General features: G+C 42.8%; 1 long non-coding RNA gene across 1 annotated transcript; it reads right to left on the reverse strand.

Annotated features, from left to right (window-relative positions):
- Nucleotides 1-1,651: 1,651 nt before the first annotated feature.
- LOC124668529 lies at nucleotides 1,652-3,792 on the reverse strand. The gene is made up of 3 exons (XR_006991729.1): nucleotides 3,622-3,792; nucleotides 3,381-3,478; nucleotides 1,652-2,253 (listed from the first exon to the last, which is right to left on the reverse strand). It is a non-coding gene; the product is annotated as an uncharacterized LOC124668529 (long non-coding RNA).
- Nucleotides 3,793-11,842: the final 8,050 nt, after the last annotated feature.

Below are 11,842 nucleotides of genomic sequence, written 5' to 3' on the forward strand. Positions count from 1 at the left end.
CCGAGAGGAGCCGTATAAATACGAGGAGCAAACCCTAGCGCCTCACTTTTCTTCTTCCCGCAGCTATTCCGAAACCCTAACCTGCCGACGAACTCTAGCAATCCGTTGATCCCGACCACCCCGTAGCTCGGCCGATGAGCTCTGGAGGCGCGCCACGATGTCCTCGTCCACCTGGTAAATGGGCGCGTCAAGGGGAGCTCGGAGGAGAGCGAATTCGGCTTTTCCCTTCCGCAGTACCGCGGGGGAAATGGCGACCGCCGCGTCGTCTCTGTCCTCCATCGGCCCCTCCTTCAAGCTCTTCACCATCAGGGTGAGCATACGCTTCTCGAGAGCATCTTATTGCATCTTAGAACCCACCGTAGCTCGTTGTCGTCGATGCTCGTCGGAAGCCGCCACATACCATCGCTGCCGGCCACCCTCCGGTGACCATTCGGAGGGGGCGCCGCCACTACTTGGTTCGTCACGTCGCGCTGGGTCCAGCGAGTGTAGCCGCGCGTCTGGGGGTACATGGTATCGACGGCGCCGTGATCGACTGCCGCCGGCCACCATGCTCCTGGCCACGTTGGCGAATTTTGACCCAGTCCACGCCTAGGTGGCGTCGGACGTGGACATAGGCCCACTCGTCGCTGACCCTGGGTAGCTCTAGGCCCAGTACAGCTTAGCAGTTCCTTCCGTTTTAATTTCAATTCAATAAAATTGCTGCAACTTTAGATAATTGTAGAAAATTCATAAAAACTCAGAAAAATACAAATGAGATATCAAAATTCTTATAAAAGAAAAATCTACAACAAATATGTTGACTCACGACCCTCCATTTTCGTCACTAGATCGTCACGATTTTTCATCTATGACGATTCTATGACAAGAATCAACTACAACGACATTTAGTTTGAAATCGTCATAATCATCTATGACGATATTTGATCGTCGTAACCTCTACGACGATCCATTATCGTCGTTAGCGATCTAGCCAAGCCACATCAGATCCTACGTGGCAATCCTACGTGGCAAATTTATGACGAAATCAAATCGTAGTAGATCAAAATCAGCCCAGTCCAATCCGTTGCTCTCAATGGGCTAAGCCCAATAATTTGGTCGGTTATGATTTTTTTTTGTCAACTGTGGTCATCTACATAGGCCCTATACAACATTACAGCCTTTTATTTTATGGGTCTCGCCCATTTACACTCTTCATTTCCTATTCAGGCCTTCTAATTTAGAAGATGGCCGGTCCAATCAGTCTGATAGGTGCTAGGTCCCAGTTATTGGTCCTACAAGTCAGTAACTGACAGCTCCTTTCCAGAAGTAGGTCCCATGAGTTATATTTCAGTTTCAAATAATAGATAATCAATATTTCAAACAGAACTGGGAACACATGAAATTCTTCAAATAACACTGAAAATTGAAAATTACAATATGTATGCCTATTATTACAATATATGTAAGACACTACTTTTTGCTGGCTACTTCAAATGTCGTACGCCTAGAGCTTCTGTAAAAGAGGCCTGAGCACATAGTAAGTCCCTAACGAGGTACCTGCAGATCAGCTCAAAGTGTTAAAAATCACAAAAGACATACAAATTTTGAAGCACCACTTAATAGAATTGATGTTGCAGCAAACGTTCAGAATCTCTAAAGATGGCTACAGAAATCGGTTTCTAGAAAAGAGGTATTGACGGAAATAGAGGTAACCATGTCATCCACCTTGGACGAAAGGTATCAGGAAAGAAAGAAATGAAGTGAAGCTGAAAGTAAGATGCAATTTCAAGCTACAAATCTAGTACAATCCCAACAAGGCACATACATCAACAATTCAATTAGCTAATTCCATAGTTTATTTTATAAACCTAAAATGAAATCAGTACAACCTGACGGCAAAATATTGCAGACCATAATATTGAAGCACTAGACTAGGAAATACATCTTTTATGTGATATGTCTGTCACTACTGCAGGCACGCAAAATATATTTTAAAATGACAAACATTCCTGGTTCAACTGCATCTATATAGAGATCACATGTCCAATTCAATGACATCAAATGCCAAGTAGAATGATCAACATGTAGATCATATTTACAGTAAACGCTTTCATAGGCAGCACATGCTGCATGCATCAGGGCATAAAACATCAGGCCCATATATGTTTCAGAAGACGTGGAGCATATAACTTACTTCTTGTCAATGTGGTAGATTGGGATTTAGTTAAAAATCTGGTCCATAAGTAGCGCTAGAAGGTCAGCCTCTTGCATTCTCTACAAAAATAAGTAACATGTAAGCGATCATTCGCAGTAATTGATGATCACTGAAGAAATAGTATACACAACAGGCTAGAGATAATACTATAGTCAGGACAAAAACATTCTACATCTCAGGTGTAGGTATCGGCAGCATCTTGTTGAAACTGTCTCTTCCCAATCACAAATTCAGAAGTTGCATTAGTATGAAGATACAATGGCAGGTCCCAAGCGTGAAATGGTTATGGCACAAGATTTATGGTGGTAGATTATCCATGCGGTGTATGAGCCGTACAATTATTTTCTGACGTATCCGCATACAAAATGCAGTAAAGGAAGCTCATATGATCATTGAGCACACATTAACAAGCTAAAACAACCTATATTAATTCACGCATGATAGATACCACCATATATAAATTTACACAGGACAGGCAGAAGAAATAGAAGGGACGAATGAATGACTTGGATATTACCCATCTCGAGATTGTGTTACTTGCAAGAATATACCAATAATTATTTACTATTACATACGTGTATGACTCAACGAAATTTAGGGAAATAAAATAGAAAATGAGTGTGGCCTCCCAGTTTCAGACACAAAAGATGCTAGTTGTATGAGACCAATGTAGGAATTCTGTTTCACCTTGGTCTGAAGAACCAAAGATTAATATGGTAAGTAATAGTATATATGAGCTTAATGCTAGATCTATCTCTCATGCTCTACATCATCTGAAACAGTGGTTTGGGTACTGAATATGCATGAGGTATGGTCTATTTCAGACTATGTACAACGTACCGAATATGCTTGAGGTCTATTTGAGACTATGTTTATTGAAAACTGCAATGCACACGGTGGTATTCTTACAAAAGAAAGAGGTGCAGGCATTTGATCCTCCTTTTGACATGAGTTGTTAGTCTATCCACGAACTCTTATTTCTAAAGATACTGAATTGTTGGACTCCCCATACGACTAGTGCATGAACATGGTATGGTTGTTATGTTCTCGTTGAAATCTTGAACGATGTTTCAGGAGACATCAGTCAGTATATTACCACCAAATATTACGCAGAACATCCTGATAGTTCTGAACTTGAACACAAAAGCAATCTAAGGAAAAAAAAGGTAGAAAGATGGAACCAGACCTGCGTTCCATGTTGGAGATGATCTGCTGGCGGCGGAGGGAGGTGGCTCCAGCGCCACCACTTACGAATGATTCCCCTCAGTCTCACCCGATCAAGATCTGCAAGAATAAAACGCAAAGGATATGAGAGGATATAGAGGACATAGTACGGCGGTCGTTGAGCATACAGAGGACAAAGAGGCACTAAGGAATCAGGTCGACGCGCGCATCTAGTGGCTGTCGGAGACGGTGGCGTGAGGAACCTGGTCTCGACACGAGTGGCCGGATCGTTACAGTCGAAGTAGGAGCACCACAATGAGGATCTCAGCGACGTAGGGCCACGAAGCCACCGGTTGGAGACAGCACAAGGGGGAGGCACCAAAATAGTAGAGGAGTGGAAGCCCGCGAACTGCTCCATCGCCGGCCGCGCCATCTCGTCGTCGTGGCACTGGCCCAGACGAGAAGAAGCACAGAAGGCCGCCTCCACTCACGGACGGTCGGTGCCGAAAGAGCTCACCACGGTCTCCTCCATGGCAGTCGCCGCTCGTGGTTTCCCGCGTCACCACCGGCGGAGGGCTGGTGGAGAATGGAGGGGTGGGCTGGCGGAGGATCTGAGGTTCGCGGCGGATCCACGGGAGGACCAGGCTTGGGGCAGCGGCGTTAGATGGCAAAAATGGTGGAAGAGATGGCCGGATGAGGTAGCGCTTGAGGGAGGATAGATCTGGGCAGAAGCCGGGCGGCGGAGGCGGCTATGGATAGGGGAGTGCTGGTGCCTGGTGAGACAACTAGGGTTAGAAACTTTGAATATCACGAAACTACCCCTGGTTATTTTGGTGCTGCAAGCGGGATTTGTAGGGCGGTTTGGTCATTTCCGTCCAAAGTGGGGGGAGGCGGGAGAAGTTGGCGCTGGAAGCGAAATTTTCAGTTAGAGCGGAGGGAAATGGGTTTATGGAAAGAAAAATGGACACAAAAGTTTGCACCGACACATAAATAAATTATTTGCTATGCTAAAAGAATATTCACCTCGTCTAAAATAGGTATCTTAACTTTATCTACATACAGATGTATCTATAAAAAATTAATCTAAATACATATGTATCTAGATAAAAATGAGACATTTATTTTTAAACGGAGATAGTAGATAATTTATCCTAGAGGATCTCACCTTGGAATTGCAATTCCCACGTCACCCAAAGTGACATGCCACTTAGAGGAAATTGGCTGAACGTAGAGGAAATTGGCTGAGTTGGCCACCCAATCATTTTAAGGCCTCGAAATTGGCGGTCACGACAATATTAACTGGTCGTAATTGCGCAGAAATAACGTTGTAGACCGCGTGACTTCGATTATGACGATTTCATCCTAGAAAATTACGACGTTTTTGACCCAAATCGTCGTAATTTTCTATGGTTTTGTCCCTCTCAAACAGCTAACGACCATTCGGTCCCAAATCGTCGTAGAATCATGACGATTTTACCCACGGTCACTAAGAGAAGGTCACAAGTCAACACATTTCTTGTAGTCCTTAGTAATTAAAGGAGCACATGAATTATTAAGCAAGTAACCATTTTATCATGCATAGAGGGGGTAAACCTGTGGCACCCCCGGGATCAACAGGTTTTTAATAATTTCCATAAATATTTAGAAAAAGAATAAAACCCTGACATGTGGGTCCAACCTGTCAGGCTTTTAATAATTTCTGGAATTTTCCAGAAATGTTTTTAAATGATTAAATCTTGTAAAATTCATAAGTAATTCAATTTTAAATCAGAGAAATGTGTATAATATATCAAAATCTTCAGAAAAATGAAACCTACCTACTTATGCTATCATCATGCATAGCTAAACAACTTCAATTAACAATTTTGTTAGAATAACGAAATACCACTTTATGGAAGTCATCGAAATGCAATGTTTTATGCATTCGAAATTCCATTTAATTTGACAATGATGTATTAGGGTTAGTTCAAATAACTTTAACATGTCATATCATTCATACTTGTATGCGCATTGCATCGATGCCATGTGTTGATTGTTATTCCTCTCTTTATAGTATTTGCTTCTTCACGATCGATAGAGCACGAGTCCGAGACGATGAAGATCAACCAACCTGATGATCAATTCTTGTCCACCGACGAACAAGTCAAGCATACATCGAATATCCACATTGGTTGGTCAGGGACAAAGGCAAGCCCTAGCCTGGTTCATATAAGTTTTACAAATGCTTTTACTCTGGTTCCTTCATATTGCATGCGATTCAACTGTCTTTTTATCGATAGGTAGAGTTATCCTATCTATTGCATGTTTCACCCTTGTAGCCTCAAATACCTGATCCACTGCTCCTAGCATAACTAGGTTTGGCATGTGTGCATCGCTAGAGCCTTTATATCTTTATGCTTAGCCATGCTTAGTATGTTACGCTTCTACTCCGGTCTTCGGACTGGAGCCTTACAATGAAATGAAAATAGCATGACAGGTTGACGTGGTAAGTATAGAGATGTTGATAAACATGATTAAAGGCTCAAACGAGAGGCCACATTGGGATGTGGTGGGTTGTTTCGTTTCTGCCGACCCTAGGAACCGAGTTCTCGCCTCTTGAACCAAGACCGAGCGTACAACCACACGAGGCCCTATTATGGTACCCTCTCGACTCACTAACTTGCCTAGTAGATTCCATGAGTCACATAGTTTGCGCTTTACCTGGACATATGCATTGCATTTTGCTTGGGGGATAAGGTACATAACAGGTAGGTAAGCGTGGCCGTGGTGGTCGGGGGTTGAGGCCCCCGGGGAAACCCACCTCGCCTCACATCGTTAAGGACCGACTTCGGGACTTGACCCGTTACGGCGGAACAATCCTTAGCGCGTGACTCATGGTCTCGGCGACAAGCAAGGTAAAGGTCGTGGTCAACCACTCTCGCCGGCTTTCCAAGGAAGAGAGCTAATGTCCGGCACTAAGAATCGGTTGGCACGTGTGGGTAAAGTTGTGCACCCCTGCAGGGTTATGAATCTTTTCGAAAAGCCGTGTCCACGGTTACGGACGACTTGGGAATGGATTCTGTGATCATAGACAACTTGAACCTGATCGTAAAACTTGGCAAACAATGTGTGTTTATGGACACCTTCTTCGGGTGTTGAGGGGGTGATCCGAGGATAGTGGTTCGAGATGATGAAGATTGGTGGATACAATATGATGACCAATAGAGATAGAGATGTCGTTCTCTTATCCCCTTTCAAAGGTTCTGAGTAGTCGAGCTTCTCTTCTCTCCTGTCTTACAAAGGAAAACTGGCTTTATGCAAAAGAAGATCTACCAGAAAGCCCGCATACCCGCTTTGCTAAAAGGTTGTACTAAGTCTTGCTGAGTCCCTGTACTCAGCTTTGCATGCTTTTGTTTCAGTCGAAGTCGCTCCAACAGATGGTGGTTTCTAGTCGACATCGACGAGTAGCTTGGGGTTCCCAGGTGGCAGCCTGGAATCTATGGGTTGGGACGTCGCCGTTATGCTCCTGGCCTCTTAGGCCTTTTGCTATCTTGCTATGTCTAATAGCATAACTTCGCTTCCGTTGATTGATGTATGTCAGGTCAGTGACCTCTGCTTGTAATACGTTGGTTCTTCGCTCAGGTATGAGCTTGTATTACTTTTTGAGTCGTAGAGTCACTGTTGTGTTACCGATTCTCTCACTGTAGTCTCTCGAGCTCTAGGTTAGGCTTATGTCAGACGAAGATCTGGTATTTGTCTAACCCTGATCCCGGGGGTGCCACAAAACCCTAGCAAATGCAATATGGTGTCATATCATATCTACAACCTAGAATTGTATCCCAACATTAGTTTGTGCACCACTTGGGTGATCACCACTATAAACCTAATTCACATTTGAGTTCCAAACCATTTGCTACTAGGTGAATATACCTAGAATACTAGAATCCACAAGATTGAGAGTATAAGTTATCAACATAATAACACGTATTGAACACCAAACCTAGTCATCATCACAATACAAGTATGTAAGCCACATAATTAACATGTTACCATGTTCTAACAAACAAACCATGTTGTCTCTGGAAAGAAACCAAAAAGTTAATTGAGACAAACATGTATGAGAAAATAAAGAAATAAAAATCATCTCCATAAAGATTTATACCCATTTGGAATATTAAGTTATTATCTAAATAAATAAAAAGGAAGTAAATAACCCTGAAAGATATTAATACAACATATTCCAGAACCATATTAAGTTCAATCAAAGGGGTCTATATATTCAAATACCTGCAAAATACAAAAGAATTCAAATTTGAATTAAAACAGAATTCAAAAATAGAAAATAAGAAAGAAAAAGATAACATAAAAAAATGGAGAGGAGGCTCACCTGGACTCACCTGGCCAAGCAGCCCACGCTGCAGCCCACCAAGCAGCCCAAAGCCCAGCTCCAAACCGCAGCCCAACCTCAGCCCACGTACCGATTCGCCACGATAAGAACGAAGACGAAGTCGTCGTCTTCATCTTCGCCACCATCGTCGCACGGGAGAACGCCACGGCGACGGCGAGCTCCACGTCCCGACCGCCAGCGCAGAAGCCAACGAACGCCGAAGGCCGAGAGGAGCCGTATAAATACGAGGAGCAAACCCTAGCGCCTCACTTTTCTTCTTCCCGCAGCTATTCCGAAACCCTAACCTGCCAGCAACTCTAGCAATCCGTCGATCCCGACCACCCCGTAGCTCGCTGATGAGCTCTGGAGGCGCGCCACGATGTCCTCGTCCACCTGGTAAATGGGCGCGTCAAGGGGAGCTCGGAGGAGAGCGAATTCGGCTTTTCCCTTCCGCCGTACCGCGGGGGAAATGGCGACCGCCTCGTCGTCTCTATCCTCCATCGGCCCCTCCTTCAAGCTCTTCACCATCAGGGTGAGCATACGCTTCTCGAGAGCATCTTATTGCATCTTAGAACCCACCGTAGCTCGTTGTCGTCGATGCTCGTCGGAAGCCGCCACATACCATCGCCGCCGGCCACCCTCCGGTGACCATTCAGAGGGGGCGCCGCCACTACTTGGTTCATCACGTCGCGCTGGGTCCAGCGAGTGTAGCCGCGCGTCTGGGGGTACAGGGTATCGACGGCGCCGTGATCGACTGCCGCCGGCCACCATGCTCCTGGCCACGTTGGCGAATTTTGACCCAGTCCATGCCTAGGTGGCGTCAGACGTGGACATAGGCCCACTCGTCAGTGACCCTGGGTAGCTCTAGGCCCAGTACACTTAGCAGTTCCTTCCGTTTTAATTTCAATTCAATAAAATTGCTGCAACTTTAGATAATTGTAGAAAATTCATAAAAACTCAGAAAAATACAAATGAGATATCAAAATTCTTATAAAAGAAAAATCTATCCAATAAAAATATAAAATGAAATTTTTATTTTTAATAAAAATTCAATTATTTAATACTTGTTATTTAAGCCTTTAATTCTAATTCTAAATTCAATTAAAATTCAATAATTAGTAAAAATTTCAAAATTAAATAAAAACCAGTAAATAAATAAAGAAAACATTAAAATTAATTTTTCTTATTTGTTATTTGGTTAAATCATTATCAGAAAGATTTAAACCCTAATTAATAATTACCCTAATTAGTAAATTATTTAAAAATAATAAAATGCCAAATTCAATATCAATTAATTTACAAGTTATTAATAACTTCAACTTTAAATTGAAGTTATTAACCATAGAACTATATGGTAAATAGCAAACCCTAGTTCCATATTGATTGTTATTACAACCCCATAATTTCATGCGGGATCCTAAAACCCTAATGCCATTTAGAACCTAGCTCCATTATTTTATGTGTGAAACCTAAATGGTTTCCAAACCTAAACCCCAAATAACATGTGATCATGTCACTTCATTAGTTATCATAGATTCATATCTAGCAACTAAATACTAGTTCAAATCCACATAAAATATGGGAACCCTACCACTACTAAATAGCATCCCATGTGTTCATCAAACCTAAATAATCAAGTAGGGTTAACCAAGTGAAAACCCTAGTTCCTATCCCAAAGACCACCATCCTTAGTTATCCATAATTAGCATCACACCATTGTGATGAACCCTAATAGCAACTACACCTACTATTTTACTTTACATAACCCTGTTCCACTAAACCCTACTAGTGTGAGATACTTATGAACCATCCTATTTAGGAACCAACCATTCTCTACTTAGAGATCCAATGGCTAATACAAGACAACCTCAACCTTAATTGTTATACTTCTTATTATTTTAGGAGTATGTTCTTCAAAAGTTATTCTCTTGAATTAAATAAAGAATCATCACCAACCCTACTTATAAGGACCCATAAACCCTATCTAGCTATCACCAACAAGATGAACCAATCTTGACAGCAACCTTGTATGAATAATTGCTTAGGATGTTTAAGCTTAATTCAACCATACAATCTCTAGTAGCTGATAAATCCAACAGAGTTGGGATCCATCCCATTCTTACTCCAGAAACCAATTAGAACCATAGAAAACCATAGAACCCCACAAATCTAATAATCATACTTGTTCTTTATTAAATAACATGTTCTTCAAAAGTTATTCTTTTGAATTATATAATAAGTAATCATCAACCATGCACTACAAGACATAAAATTGACAACTTGCTCTTTACTTATTATACAACTACTATTCCTGGGTGTATATGATTGTACTATGCATTTTACCATCTGCTTGTGATTCTAAAACAACACAACCCTGAATAAGAACCTTGTTTGTGAATCACTCTAAAAGTGCAACACACCCTGAACCAATCATTACAGCTCACTGATCCTAAATCATCGGGGTTAGGTCACGCTTAGAGCGATTGCATCTCATACTTATGCATTATTGCATCTTTGCCAATCTTTTAAACATCGTCCTTACCGAACGATGATGCTATTTCAGAATTTGGAGTTATTGCGTATCGAAGACCTTGCCTGCATAATCTTGCAGTCAAGAAAGGCAAGTTCATCACTTGCTCATGTCATTTGAGTATTTCTATCAAATTACTTGCAAAGTACTATGGTTATCACTATTGCATAAAAAACCAAAACCACTACTTTCATAACTATGAATATGACTATGTGGTGGGCAATGGAACCATGGATTGTGTTGATATGGTGGAGGTTCCATTGCAAGGGTTTATATCCATCTAGGATTAAACAACAAATGTCGCCGATGATTCTTGTGCCGTAATACCCGTGTTAACCATAAGATCCAGAGTGGGACAGAGTAGTCAAAAGTGTTTCCACCTCTCGTTCATCAACGGATGCGCTTTACCGTAGACACTTGTATCTGTCGGTGGCAAGCGGTAGGCTGGGGAAGCCTTAAGTCCCCACGGCACTGTCCGTAGACACTTGTCACTCGAAGAACAAGCGATAGGCTAGGGAAGCCTTAAGTCCCCACAGTATTGCGGTCTATGATGGGTTGCAGCTACCGGCGTAGGAGTGTATGGTAGAGCCCAGCACTGTCGTCGTGGTCGGGGTCCACCTTGAAATCTACAGGAATAATGGGACCGGCGTGGACCCGTGGTCGGGGCATGCAACAACGGGTGGGTGTTCGAGGTAGCGGAGGAACATGATTGGCTAGACCTTATACCGGGCCTCACACCATAGGAAGTGTGGACGGGAAGATCACCCGGTTGGCACCAAGGTTAAGATCTCTTATGGGTAAAGCAACACACCTCTGCAGAGTGTAAAGAACCGTGACCTGTCACTCCCTGTTCCGGGATATGGAACTACGAACGCGGCCGGAAAGGAGCTCCATGAAGTTCTAGTAAACCGGTGAAGGCTAACGGACATAGTTCTTCTGAATAAAAGCAATCTTTTGAAGAAATGGTTATGAAAACCTAAATTGGTATTAGACTTTCTGGTCTAATGCCGTAGCTAGTGCATTAAACACCTCTTTTCTATATTGAACTTGTTGAGTACGCTCGTACTCATCCCACTCTTAAATCCCCTGCTTAGATATGGAGGCATCGAAGGAGGATCTACAGTGCAACTCGAAGGCCGAGGAGTCAACAACTACTTCAAGAGACGGGACCTCGTCGGAGGAGTCAGATATCACATCCAACAAGGAGAAAACATAGTTTAGCCATAGAAGGGAACAAGCTTCCTAAACCTAGCTCCTATTTAGCTAGAATCTATTCATAGCCCTATGATACGTCTCCGACGTATCGATAATTTCTTATGTTCCATGCCACATTATTGATGATATCTACATGTTTTATGCACACTTTATGTCATATTCGTGCATTTTCTGGAACTAACCTATTAACAAGATGTCGAAGTGCCAGTTGCTATTTTCTGCTGTTTTTGGTTTCAGAAATCCTAGTAAGGAAATATTCTCGGAATTGGACGAAATCAACGTCCAGGGGCCTATTTTCACACGAAGCTTCCAGAAGACCGAAGAGTCAACGAAGTGGGGCCACGAGGCGGCCAGAAGGTAGGGCGGCGCGGCC

This window comes from Lolium rigidum, chromosome 6 (assembly GCF_022539505.1).
Source record: "Lolium rigidum isolate FL_2022 chromosome 6, APGP_CSIRO_Lrig_0.1, whole genome shotgun sequence".
In the NCBI taxonomy this organism is placed as follows: domain Eukaryota; kingdom Viridiplantae; phylum Streptophyta; class Magnoliopsida; order Poales; family Poaceae; genus Lolium; species Lolium rigidum.